A 15300-nucleotide genomic window follows, 5' to 3' on the forward strand; every position below is an offset into this window, starting at 1 on the left:
GGGCTTAGAAATGGAGGTGGGGAAGGCTGTAGGAGGGACTGGTTTGGAAGGGAGGTGTGTGGAGCTCAGGTTGGGATTTCTTAAGTTTGAGATTGGGCAGGACACCAAGTAGGAAGGGTTGAGTTGGGTTTATGGGCCTGGGCCTCAAGGAAAAGGTCTGTTATAGACACAGTGTGGGAGTCACCATCACAGAGATGGTATGCTGCTGTTGATGCTGCTGCTGCTGCTGCGTCACATCAGTCATGTCTGACTCTGTGCGACTCCATAGACGGCAGCCCACCAGGCTCCCCCGTCCCTGGGATCCTCCAGGCAAGAATACTGGAGTGGGTTGCCATTTCCTTCTCAATGCACAAAAGTGAAAAGTGAAAGTGAAGTCGCTCAGTCGTGTCCCACTCTTAGCGACCCCAGGGACTGAAGCCTACCAGGCCCCTCCATCCATGGGATTCTTCAGGCAAAAGAGTACTGGAGTGGGGTGCCATTGCCTTCTCCCAGAGATGGTATATAAAGACTCCAAAGTAAAAAAAAAAAAAAAAAAGCCTCCAAAGTGAGTGAGATCACCAAATGTTATAAAAATGAGTCAAAGATGCCCTTTGTATATCATCCCCAAAGTTGTTTATTTCCTCAGTATAGGTTGATAACTGTTAGCTCAAAGACCTGTCAGTGGCAGACTCAAATTTTACACATCCATCCATTTTATCACCACGGAATCTGACTTTGAAGGTCAGCAGGATTTAATTACAGAACTTCCACAGGACTGGGGAAACAGAGACTCTTGGAGGGCACAAACAAAACCTTGTGCACACCAGGATGCAGGGGAAAGGAACAGTGACCCAACAAGAGACTGAGACAGACTTGTCTGTGTGTGCTTGAGAGTCTTGGTGGAGGCGTGGGTCAACAGAGGCCTGCCACAGGGTAAGGAGCACTGACTATAACAGTTCGGGGAGGCCCAGCATGCTGGCATAAGTCCTTTTGAAGGAGGTCGCTATTACTGCCATTACCCCTACCATAGTTTTGCCTCAGGCCAAATTCAGGGAGGGAGCATAATCCCATCCATCAGCAGAATATTGGATTAAAGACTTACTGAGCATGGCCTTGCCAACCAGAACAAGACCCAGTTTTCCCCACAGCCAGTCCCTCCCATCAGGAAGCTTCCACTAGCCTCTTATCCTCATCCATTAGAGGGCTGCTGCTGCTGCTAAGTCACTTCAGTCGTGTCCGACTCTGTGTGACCCCATAGACGGCAGCCCACCAGGCTACCCTGTCCCTGGGATTCTCCAGGCAAGAACACTGGAGTGGGTTGCCATTTCCTTCTCCTTTGTGTGAAAGTGAAAGTGAAATTGCTCAGTCGTGTCCGACTCTTAGCGACCCCATGGACCACAGCCTATCAGGCTCCTCCATCCATGGGATTTTCCAGGCAAGAATACTGGAGTGGGGTGCCATTGTCTTCTCCATCCATCAGAGGGCAGATAGAATGAAAACCACAAACTCCGAAAACTAACCAAGTTGATCACATGGGTCACAGCTTTGTATAACTCAATGAAACTATGAGCCATGGCATGTAGGATCACCCAAGAGAGCCAGGTCATGGTAGAAAGTTCTGACAAAAAATGGTCCACTAGAGAAGGGGATGGCAAATCACTCCATTTTTGCCTTGAGAAACCCATGAATAGTATGAAAAGGCAAAAAGATATGAAACTGAAAGATGAAACCCCCAGGTCAGTAGGTGTCCAATATGCTACTGGAGACGAGCAGAGAAACAGTTCCAGATGGAATGAAGAGGGGGAGCCAAAGTGGAAACAACACCCAGTTGTGGATGTGTCTGGTGGTGAAAGTAAAGTCCAATGCTGTAAAGAACAATATTGCACAGGAACCTGGAATGTTAGGTCCATGAATGAAAGTAAATTGTACATAGTCAAACAGGAGATAGCAAGAGTGAACATTGACATTTTAGGAATCAGTGAACTAAAATGGACAGGAATGGGAGAATTTAGTTCACGTGACCATTATATCTACTACTGTGGGCAAGTAGTAGAAGAAGCTACTCCCTTAGAAGTGGAGTTGCCTTCACAGTCAACAAAAGAGTCTGAAATGCAGTACTTAGGTGCAATCTCAAAAATGACAGAATGATCTCTGTTTGTTTCCAAGGCAAACCATTCAATATCACAGTAATCCAAGTCTATGCCCCAACCACTAATGTTGAAGAAGCTGAAATTGAATGGTCCTATGAAGACCTACAAGACCTTCTAGAACTAACACCAAAAAAAAAAAAAAAAAAAATGTCCTTTTAATCACAGGGGACTACAATGCAAAAGTAGGAAGTCAAGAGATACCTGGAGTAACAGGCAAGTTTGACCTTGGAGTACAAAATGAAGCCAGGCAAAGGTTAACAGAGTTTTGCCAAGAGAACACACTGGTCATAGCAAATGCTCTCTTCCAACAACACAAGAGATGGCTCTACTTGTGGGCATTACCAGATGGTCAATACGGAAATCAGAAAGGTTATATTCTTTGTAGCCAAAGATGGGGAAACTCTATACACTCTGTAAAAACAAGATTGGGAGCTGACTGTGGCTCAGATCATGAACTCCTTATTGCAAAATTCAGACTTAAATTGAAGAAAGGAGGGAAAATCACCAGGCCATTTAGGTATGACCTAAATCAAATCCTTTATGATTATACAGTGGAAGTGACAAGTAGATTCAAGGGATTCGAATTGATAGGCAGACTGCCTGAAGAACTATGGGTGGAGGTTCATAACACTGTACAGGAGGCAGTGATCAAAACTATCCCAAGAAGAAGAAATGCAAAAAGGCAAAACAGTTGTCTGAGGAGACCTTACGAATAGCTGAGAAAAGAAGAGATGCGAAAGGCAAAGAAGAAAAAGAAAGATATAGCCATGTGAATGCAGAGTTCCAAAGAATAGCAAATAGAGATAAGAAAGCCCAAGTGAACAATGCAAAGAAATAGAGGAAAACAATGGGAAAGACTAGAGATCTCTTAAAGAAAATTAGAGACACCTAGGGTATATTTCATGCAAAGATAGGCACAATAAAGGACAGAAACGGTATAGACCTAACAGAAGCAGAAGATATTAAGAAGAACCGGCAAGAATACACAGAAGAACTGTACTGAAAAGGTCTTAGTGACTTGGATCATCATGATTCTGTGAGACACTCTGGGGCCAGACATCCTGGAATATGAAGTCAATCAGGCCTTAGGAAGCATCACTAAGAACAAAGCTAGTGGAGGTGATGGAATTATAGCTGAGCTATTTCAAATCCTAAAAGATGACACTGTTAAATTTCTGCACTCAATATGACATCAAATTTGGAAAACTCAGCAGTGGCCACAGGAATGGAAAAGGTCAGTTTTCATTCCAATCCCAAAGAAATCAGTGCCAAAGAATGTTCAAACTACCATATAATTGCACTCACTTCACATGCTAGCAAAGTAATGCTCAAAATCTTTCAAGCTAGGCTTCAACAGTATGTGAACTGAGAACTTCCAGATTTACAAGCTGGATTTAGAAAAGACAGAGGAACCAGAGATCAAATTGCCTACATCCTCTGAATCATATAAAAAGCTAGAGAATTTCAGAAAAACATGTACTTCTGTTTCACTGACTAAAGTCTTTGACTGTGTAGATTACAACAAACTGTAAATTCTTAAAGAGATGGGAACACCAGACTACCTCACCTGTCTGCTGTGAAACCTGTATGCAGGTCAAGAAGCAACAGTTAAAACCAGACGTGGAAAAACAGACTGGTTCCAAATTGGGAAAGGAGTACATCAAGGCTGTATGTTGTCATCCTGCTTATTTAACTTATATGCAGAGTGTATAATGGGAAATGCCAGGTTGGATGAAGCCCAAGCTGTAATCAAAATTGAGGGGAGGAATATCGATAACCTCAGATATGCCAATGATACCACCCTTATGGCAGAAATCGAAGAGGAATTAGAGTCTCTTGATGAAAATGAAAGAGAAGAGTGAAAAAGTTTGGTTAAAACTCAACATTCAAAAAATAAAGATCATTGGCACTGGTCCCATCTTTTCATGGCAAACGATGGGGAAACAATGGAAACAGTGACAGACTTTATTTGCTTGGGCTCCAAAAATCACTGCAGACGATGACTGCAGCCATGAAATTGCTCCTAGGAAGAAAAGCAATGACAAAACTAGACAGCATATTAAAAGGCAGAGACATCACTTTGCCTACAAAATCTGCACAGTCAAAGCTATGGTTTTTCCAGTAGTTGTGTACAAATTTGAGAGCTGGACAATAAAAAAGGCTGAGCACCAAAGAACTAATGCATTGAAACTGGAGCTGGAGAAGACTCTTGAGAGTCCCTTGGATTACAAGGAGATCAAATCAGTCAATCCTAAAGGAAATCAACCTTAAATATTCATTGGAAGGACTGATGCTGAAGCTGAAGCTCCAGTACTTTGGCCACATGATGTCAAGAGCCGACTCATTGGAAAAGACCTTGATGCTGGGAATGATTGAATGCAGGAGGAGCACAGGATGACAGAGCATGAGATGGTTGGATGGCATCACCAACTCAGTGGATATGAGCTTGAGCAAGCTCCTGGAGTTGGTGATGGACAGGGAAGCCTGGCATGCTGCAGTCCATGGGGTTGCAGAGTTGGACATGACTAAGTGACTGAACATCAAAGTTCATTTTAAACATAGCCCAAAGAAGTACATCTTTGCACATTCAGGGCCCATCTGCTTCACATACCTACACCAAACTATACCCGGCATCTGCTGGCCATTGATAAGATAGAACCATGTGACTACAAGACAGATCTCAATCCTTATAAGCTATGAGACTCCTGCTCCTTGGAGCTTTCTGACCCAGGGACTTCCTGCTATGCTGCTGAATGGCATTACCTAGACACCAGAGGCACTCTGATTTCCCTCTCCCTGGGATTTCCCTTGCCCTCTCCCCTCCAGTAGCAACCCCCTTGGTGTAGCTTCTGGACAGATTCCTGCTGTGAGGGACACCCGTCCCTCCCTGCCCTTGCAAACCCAACAGAGTATCATTATCATCCAGTAAGTGTGTGCTCATGCCACCTCATGGTTCTATCTTTTTCTCATATCAAATCCCTTGAACTTTCTACAACCAAGGAGTGAGTGTAGACAAAAAAGGGAAAAGGTGCAGTGCTTTGCCCTGGGGCACACTAATGTTTTCCTAAACATTCATCACAGAGATGAAGAAGAACCAGAAACAGAGATGGAGGAAGAAAGGCTAAAAAGGAAGCAGGGAACCAGGAGAGGAAAACTGTCACAGAAGGGGGTCAAATGCTGCCAACAGGTTCAGAGGACTGAGAAAGGACTTTAGATTTCACTTTATATCTTTTCCCCCCTGTACATTCACTTACTGCTTTGAAGTTTTAAATTATTTCAATAGTTACAGGAATTACTTTTTACTCAGAAAGAAAAATATTTACCTTTTAAATACAAAAGAAAAATTTAAATTATTCTTGGTTTATCTCTAAAAACCCAACCACTTACATGCTCATGATTTTTTTTACCAACACATTTTATATTCAACATGTGCATCTTGTGTGCTTACTGAGCATTTATTTGCACTTGAATTTTGTGTCAGGCTTACTTTGATGTGGAGCTTCTTTTAAAAAGTTAACTGAATTTATCCAATAAAAAGTCTCACATATTTTAGAAAACCAGTGCTGCAACAGTTTCCAGATCTGCCTTCAAAGCTGAATTTAGATGTCAGTGGTTCTTTGAAAGTTCAATTCCTTCACTGAATTCACTTAGCAAAAATTCATTGATTAAATTATATGAGGTTATTAGGAAAAAATCAATCACTTTTCAACATTCTGGAAAGATCAAGCTTCATCTTCTCAATTGCACTGTCAGGATTAAGGTTTATGGCATCAATATCCCTCTGGCAATACTAATATGAAACTGAGACAGCTTTGTAAAAAGTTTCAAAAAGTTTCGCCTTTGGGATTTCCCTGGCTGTCTAGTGGTTAAGCCTCTGGGCTACCAAGGCAGGGGGTGCAGGTTCAATCCCTGGTCAGGGAACTAAGATACCACATGCAAATGGGGACCAAAAGAAAGCAGTAGTAGCATTACTCATATTAGATAAAATAGACTTTGAAATAAAGATCATGATCAGAGACAAAGGACACTACATAATGATCAAAGGATCAATCCAAAACAAAGATATAACAATTATAAATATATATGCACCCAACATAGAAGCACCTCAATACATAAGACAAATGCTAACAAGTATGAAATGGGAAATTAACAGTAACAATAATAGTGGGGGACTTTAATACCCCACTCACACCTATGGATAGATCAACCAAACAGAAAATTAGCAAGGAAACACAAGCTCTAAATGATACAATGGGCCAGTTAGACCTAATTGATATCTACAGGGCATATCACCCCAAAACAATGGAATTTACCTTTTTCTCAAGTGCACATGGTACACTCTTCAGGAAAGATCACATCCTGGGCCATAAATCTAGCCTTGGTAAATTAAAAAAAACTGAAATAATTTCAAGCGTCTTTTCTGATCACAATGAGGTTAAGATTAGATGTCAACTACAGGGGAAGAAACTACTAAAAATACAAACACATGGAGGCTAAATAACACACTTCTGAATAACCAACAGATCATGGAAGAAATAAAAAAGGAAATCAAAACATGCAGAGAAACAAATGAAAATGAAAACATGACAACCCCAAACCTATGGGATGCAGTAAAAGCAGTGCTAAGAGGGAGATTCACAGCAATACAAGCTGACCTCAAGGATCAAGAGAAACATGAAATAAACAACCTAACTTTACACCTAAAGCAACTAGAAAAAGAAAAGAAGAATCCCAAAGTTAGTAGAAGGAAAGAAATCATAAAAATCAGAGCAGAAATAAATGAAAAAGAAACGAAGGAGACTATAGCAAAAATCAACAAAACTAAAAGCTGGTTCTTTGAGAAGATAAATAAAATAGACAAACCATTAGCCAGATTCATCAAGAAAAAAAGGGAGAAGAATCAAATCAATAAAATTAGAAATGAAAATGGAGAAATCACAACAGACAACATAGAAATACAAAAGATCATAAGAGACTACTGTGAGCAATTATATGCCGATAAAATGGACAACCTGGAAGAAATGGACAAATTCTTAGAAAACTATAACCTTCCAAAACTGAACCAAGAAGAAACAGAAAATCTTAACAGACTCATCACGAGCACAGGAAATTGAAGCTGTGATAAAAAATCTTTCAAAAAACAAAAGCACAGAACCAGATGGCTTTATAGGAGAATTCTACCAAAAATTCAGAGAGGAGCTAACACCTATCCTACTCAAGCTCTTCCAGAAAATTGCAGAGGAAGGTAAACTCCCAAACTCATTCTATGAGGCCACATCACCCTAATACCAAAATCAAACAAAGATGCCACAAAAAAAGAAAACTACAGGCCATTATCACTGATGAACATAGATGCAAAAATCCTCAACAAAATTCTAGCAAACAGAATGCAACAACATATTAAAAAGATCATGCATCATGACCAAGAGGGCTTCATCCCAGGGATGCAAGGATTCTTCAATATTCACAAATCAATCAATGTGATACACCATATTAACAAACTGAAAGATAAAAATCATATGATTATCTCAATAGATGCCGAGAAAGCCTTTGACAAAATTCAACACCCATTTACAATAAAAACTCTCCAGAAAGCAAGCATAGAAAAACATACCTCAACATCATAAAAGTCATATATGACAATCCCCCAGCAAACATTATCCTCAATGGCAAAAAACTGAAAGTATTTCCTCTAAAATCAGGAACAAGACAAAGGTGCCCACTCTCACGACTACTGTTCAACATAGTTTTGGAAGTCCTAACCACAGTAATCATAGAAGAAAAAGAAATAAAAGGAATCCAGATTGGAAAAGAAGTAAAACTCTCACTGTTTGCAGATGACATGATCCTCTACATAGAAAACCTTAAAGACACCTCCAGAAAATTACTAGAGCTAATCAACGAATATAGTAAAGTTGCAGAATATAAAATTAATACACAGAAATCCCTTGCATTCTTATACACAAACAATGAGAAAACAGAAAGAGAAATTAAGGAATCAATTCCATTCACCATTGCAATGAAAAGAATAAAATACTTAGGGATAAATTTACCTAAAGAAACAAAAGACCTATATACAGAAAACTATAAAACACTGATGAAAGAAATCAAAGAGGACACAAATAGATGGAGAAATATACCATGTTCATGGATTGGAAAAATCAATGTAGTGAAAATGAGTATATTGCCCAAAGTAATGTATAGATTCGATGCAATTCCTGTCAAGCTACCAATGGTATTTTTCACAGAACTGGAACAAATAATTTCACGATTTGTATGGAAATACAAAAAATGTCAAATAGACAAAGCTATCTTGAGAAAGAAGAATGGAACTGGAGGAATCAACCTTCCTGACTTCAGACTATACTACAAAGCTGTAGTCATCAAGACAATAAGGTTCTGGCACAAAGACAGAAATACAAATCAATGGAACAAAATAGAAAGCCCAGAAATAAATCAGGTACCTATGGGCACCTTATCTTTGACAAAGGAGGCAAAAATATACAATGAAGAAAAGATAATCTCTTTTATAAGTGGTGGTGGGAAAACTGGTCAACCACTTGTAAAAGAATGAAACTAGAACATTTTCTAACACCATACACAAAAATAAACTCAAAATGGATTAAAGATCTAAATGTAAGATCAAAAACTATAAAACTCTTTAGAAAACATAGGGAGAACACTCTGACATAAATCACAGCAAGATCCTCTATGACCCACCTCCCACAGTAATGGAAATAAAAACAAAAAAACCTAAATGATACTTAATTAAACTTCAAAGCCTTTGCACAATGAAGGAAACTATAAGCAAGGTGAAAAGGCAGCCTTCAGAATGGGAGAAAATAATAGCAAATGAAATAACTGACAATCTCCAAAATATACAAGCAGCTCATGCAGTTCAATACCAGAAAAATAAATGATTCAATCAAAAAATGGGCCAAAGAACTAAACAAGATGTTTCTCCAAAGAAGACAGGCAGATGGCTAACAAACACATGAAAAGATGCTCAACATCACTCATTATCAAAGAAATGCAAATCAAAACCAAAATGTACCATCTCATGCCGGTCAGAATGACTACCATCAAAAAGTCTGCAAACAATAAATTTTGGAGAGGGTGTGGAATAAAAAGAACCCTCTTATACTGTTGGTGTGAATGCAAACTAGTACAGCCACTATGGAGAACAGTGTGGAGATTCCTTAAAAAATTGGAAATAGAACTGCCATACAACCCAGCAATCCCACTGCTGGGCATACACACCGAGGAAACCAGAACTGAAGGAGACACGTGCACCCCAGTGTTCACTGCAGCACTGCTTACAATAGCTAGGACATGGAAGCAACCTAGATGTTCATCGGCAGACAAATGGATAAGGAAATTGTGGTACATATACACAATGGAATATTATTCAGCTATAAAAAAGAATGCATTTGAGTCAGTTCTTTTTATTTTTTAAAATTAATTTATTTTAATTGGAGCCTAATTACTTTACAATATTGTGGTGATTTTTGCCATACATTGACATGAATCAGCCATGTGTATACATGAGTCAGTTCTAATGAGGTGGATGAAAGTGGAGCCTATACAAAGTAAGTCAGAAAGAGAAACACCAATACAGTATATTAACACATATATGTGGAATTTAGAAAAACAGTATCGACAACCCTATAGGCAAGAGAGCAAAAGAGATACAGATATAAATATCAGACTTTTGGACTATGTGGGAGAAGGTAAGGGTAGGACAATATGAGAGAACAGCATTGAAACATGTATATTACCATATGTAAAATAGATGACCAGTGCAAGTTTGATGCATGAAGCAGGGCACTCAAAGCTGTGGTGGTCTGGAACAACTCAAGAGGGATGGGGTGGGGAGGGAGGTGGAAGAAGGGTTCAGGATGGAGGACACAAGTACACCTGTCACTGATTCCTGTCGATGTACAGCAAAAACATCATTGTAAAGTAATTAGCCTCCAATTAAGATAAATTAATTTAAAAAAAGCACTGAAGCATCCAATGGAATCTTATTTTTACATCTACATTGGTTGAGTCATACCCTCTTCTCCAAACCAGATTAATCCTGTTATCTCCATGTTCTTGGAATGTTTGCAATTCTCTCCAGATAGCACCCCAGTACTCTTAGGTCCCCAGTTGTTGGGGCAAAGCTATCCCCTCTGGACTGCCCCCTCAGACTGTGTCTGGGGCCCTAGCACCACTGCTTTACTTGCTCCAAACCATTTCCCACCACACTCCGAAATGCTGTGCTCCTGTTGTATTCATCACTTCATTTAAATTTGTGGTCAGTACAGTCTTCCTGAAAGGGCCAGATGGCACATATTTTAGGCTTCAAGGGCCATATGGTTTCTGTCACAACTATTCAACTTGGCCATAGCACAGAAGCAGCCATGGACAGATAATACTTGAGCAAATTAGTCTACTTGTGTTCTAATAAAACTTCATTTATGGGTGCCACAATTTGAACTTTATGTAATTTTCACATATCACAAAATTATTGTTCTTTTGCTCCCCCTCAACTTTAAAAAACTATTTTAGCAAAAAAAAAAAAAAAAAAAAAAAAAAAAGGCATGCACCAGACTGGGTGCAATTTGTTAGTTTAAAGCAATCATATACTTTCTTATTTTTGCCTCCTCTCTGCCTTGGTCTGTCACTTGCAGGTGATGAAAAAGAACTAAGAGAGGACACATTACTTACACTTATTTGTTTGGGGAAAGTACTCCAGAAGGCAAAGGACTTTCCACTCTCACTTCCACCCTCTGGATTAATTTCTCTACTTTTCCAAGTGTGCTGCTTTAGAGTGATAACACAAAGCAGAACAAACAAACACCACATTGAGCCCACATTTTGAAACATTTTGAAACAAAGTTTCTTTAATGCCTTGTTAACTTTCTGGCAGTTGGAAAATGAAAGGTCCCAATCACTAGCCCAGAAGTAAAAAATAGCAGATGCAATCAGATTCCTTCTATAGAGTCCAAAATCAAGAACAGTTAGAACAAGGTAAGTCTTAGTAATCAGATTTTTAGGACATGCTTCAGTACTTGAAAGTGAAACTAGAAAGAGCACATGAAAAAGAAAAAATGTAGGGGGAGTGTAAAAATGTAGACTTTTTGTACCTGAATATGTATCTGAAGAAAATGAAATTAGTATCTTGAAGAGGTATTTGCACTCCCATGTTCATTGCAGCATTATTTGCAAGAGACAAGATACAGAAACAACCTAAATGTCTGCCAACAGATGAATGGGTAGACGTGATATGTACATACAATGGTGTATCATTCAGCAATGAGGAGAGAAATCCTGCCATTTGTGACAACAGGGATAGACCTCAAGCGCATTATGCTAACTGAAATAAGTTAGAGGTGAATATTGTCACTTTTAGGTGGAATCTAAAAATATCAAACTCATAGAAACAAAGTAAAATGGTGGTTGCTGGGGACCCTGGTGATGCAGTGGTTAAGACTTCACCTTCCAATGCAGAGGGTGGGGGGTTCAAACTCTGGTGAAGGAGCTAAGATCCTATTCCTAGTGGCCAAAAAAAAAAAAAAGAACCAAAAAAACAAAAACCAGAACATAAAAACAACAGAAGCAATAATGTAACAAATTCAATAAACTTCCCTTTAAAAAAGGTGGTTGCCAGGAGCTGGCAGGTGCAGGAGATGGGGAGATATTGGACAAAAGGCACAAACTTTTAGTTCTAAAATGAATACATTCTGGGGAATTAATGTAGAGCATGGTGACTGTCAAGATCACTGGAAGAAATAGCAACAACCTCAGATATGCAGACAATACCACTCTAATGGCAGAAAGTGAAGAGGAATTAAACAGCCTCTTGATGAGGGTGAAAGAAGAGAGTGAAAAAGCTGGCTTAAAACTCAAGATTAAAAAAACTAAGATCATGGCATCTGATTCCATCACTTCATAGCAAATAGGAGAAAAAGTGGCAGCAGTGACAGATTTCATTTTCTTGGGGTCCAAAATCACTTCACACAGTGGCTGCAGTCATAAAATTAAGACACTTGCTCCTTGGAAGGAAGGCTTTGATAAATCTAGACAGCATATTAGAAAGCAAAGACATCACTTTGCTGACAAAGATCTGTATAGTCAAAGCTATAGTTTTTCCAGTAGTCATGTACAGATGTGAGAGGTGGACCACAAAGAAGAATAAATAATTGATGCTTTAGAATTGTTGTGCTGGAGAAGATTCTTGAGAGTCCCTTGGACTGCAAGATCAAACCAGTCAATCCTAAAGGAAATCAACCCTGAATATTCATTGGAAAGACTGATGCTGAAGCTCCAATACTTTGGCCACCTGATGCGAACAGCTAACTCGCTGGAAAAGACCCTGATGCTGGAAAAGAACAAGAGCAAAAGGAAGAGAGGGCAGCAGAGGATGAGATGGTTAGACAGCATCCACTGACTCAACAGACGTGGATGCAAACTCTGGGAGACAGTGGTGGACAGGGAAGCCTGGCACGCTGCAGTCCATGGGGTTGAAAAAAGTTGGACACGACTCAGTGACTGGACAACAAAATGGTGATTATAGTTAATCATAATTATATACCTAAAAGTTGTTGAGAGTAAACTTTTTTAACCCATTACAAAGAATTTTTACTGTCTGCTTATAAAAAAGCTTAGCCTTGGACATAGATCTTTATCATCTGGCTTGCTCTGTGCCTCTGTTTACACACAGTAACTTTATTTCAATAACAAATCACAGCAGACTGTTGGAAGACATTTTAAATAGCAATTAAACTCAATAGCATGTTGTACCAACAATGTACGTAACCCAGTGACATAAGGAACAATATAAATAACCGTAACCAAACTGACATACACATGCAGGCAGTGACTACCATCATGACAGCTGCCTGGCTGACAGCACAGGTAAGAGACCAAGTCTGAGAAAACATCGTGAATGATAAGGAGACAGATTCCAGCACCCAGTTCAGCAGGATCCCCGTACATGCCCGTCATGACATACATGCACCATGGCTTGCATGATGGTAATGATTATACAAATTTCTGAGCTCCACTGAACAAGGCTCTGTCTTGTGTACTCTAATTTCAATGATTTTGTCTCCAGCTAACAACCTAGATAGCATATTAAAAAGCAGAGACATTACTTTGCCAACAAAGGACTGTCTAGTCAAGGCTATGGTTTTTCCAGTGGTCATGTATGGATGTGAGAGTTGGACTGTGAAGAAACCTGAGCACTGAAAAATTGGTGCTTTTGAACTGTGGTGTTGGAGAAGACTCTTGAGAGTCCCTTGGACTGCAAGGAGAGCCAACCAGTCCATCCTAAAGGAGTATCAGTCCTGGGTGTTCACTGGAAGGACTGATGCTGAAGCTGAAACTCCAGTACTTTGGCCACCTCATGAGAAGAGCTGACTCATTGAAAAAGACCCTGATGCTGGGGATCATGGGAAAACTGGTCAACCACTTGTAAAAGAATGAAACTAGAACACTTTCTAACACCATACACAAAAATAAACTAAAAATGGATTAAAGATCGAAATGTAAGACCAGAAACTATAAAACTCCTAGAGGAGAACATAGACAAAACACTCTCTGACATAAATCACAGCAGGATCCTCTGTGACCCACCTCCCAGAATATTGGAAATAAAAGCAAAAATAAACAAATGGGACCTAATGAAACTTAAAAGCTTTTGCACAACAAAGGAAACTATAAACAAGGTGAAAAGACAGCCCTCAGATTGGGAGAAAATAATAGCAAACGAAGCAACAGACAAAGGATTAATCTCAAAAATATACAAGCAACTCCTGCAGCTCAATTCCAGAAAAATAAATGACCCAATCCAAAAATGGGCCAGAGAACTAAACAAACATTTCTCCAAAGAAGACATACAGATGGCACAAAAACACATGAAAAGATGCTCAACATCACTTATCATCAGAGAAATGCAAATCAAAACCACAATGAGGTACCATTACACGCCAGTCAGGATGGCTGCTATCCAAAAGTCTACAAGCAATAAATGCTGGAGAGGGTGTGGAGAAAAGGGAACCCTCTTACACTGTTGGTGGGAATGCAAACTAGTACAGCCACTATGGAAAACAGTGTGATTTCTTAAAAAAACTGGAAATAGAACTGCCATATAACCCAGCAATCCCACTTCTGGGCATACACACCAAGGAAACCAGATCTGAAAGAGACACGTGCACCCCAATGTTCATCGCAGCACTGTTTATAATAGCCAGGACATGGAAGCAACCTAGATGCCCATCAGCAGACAAATGGATAAGGAAGCTGTGGTACATATACACCATGGAATATTACTCAGCCATTAAAAAGAATTCATTTGAATCAGTTCTAATGAGATGGATGAAACTGGAGCCCATTATACAGAGCAAAGTAAGCCAGAAAGATAAAGACCATTACAGTATACTAACACATATATATGGAATTTAGAGAGATGGTAATGATAACCCTATATGCAAAACAGAAAAAGAGACACAGATGTACAGAACAGACTTTTGGACTCTGTGGGAGAAGGCGAGGGGGAGATGTTTTGAGAGAACAGCATCAAAACATGTATATTATCTATGGTAAAACAGATCACCAGCCCAGGTTGGGTGCATGAGACAAGTGCTCGGGCCTGGTGCACTGGGTAGAGAGGGAGGTGGGAGGGGGGATCGGGATGGGGAATAAATGTAAATCCATGGCTGATTCATGTCAATGTATGACAAAAACCACTACAATATTGTAATTAGCCTCCAACTAACAAAAAGAAAAAGAAAAAGACCCTGATGCTGGGAGGGATTGGGGGCAGGAGGAGAAGGGGATGACAGTGGATGAGATGGCTGGATGGCATCACCGACTTGATGGACGTACGTTTGAGTAAACTCCAGGAGTTGGTGACGGACAGGGAGGCCTGGTGTGCTGCAAGGGGTCGCAAACAGTCAGACACAACTGAGTGACTGAACTGAACAACTGCATGATCAAACAGATATAACAATGGGGGAGATATCCAATTCCATTAGAGTTCCTCTTTGGATGCAATAACAACTCTCATCCAGTAGAAAGGATCTACAGAATCTGATGACATGATTCCATAGAGTGGTATCTGACAACATACTAAAAATATGAAGAGAGTTATAGCAAGCCATAGAACCTTCTCTCTAAACTGGAT

Source organism: Odocoileus virginianus, chromosome 9 (assembly GCF_023699985.2).
Source record: "Odocoileus virginianus isolate 20LAN1187 ecotype Illinois chromosome 9, Ovbor_1.2, whole genome shotgun sequence".
In the NCBI taxonomy this organism is placed as follows: domain Eukaryota; kingdom Metazoa; phylum Chordata; class Mammalia; order Artiodactyla; family Cervidae; genus Odocoileus; species Odocoileus virginianus.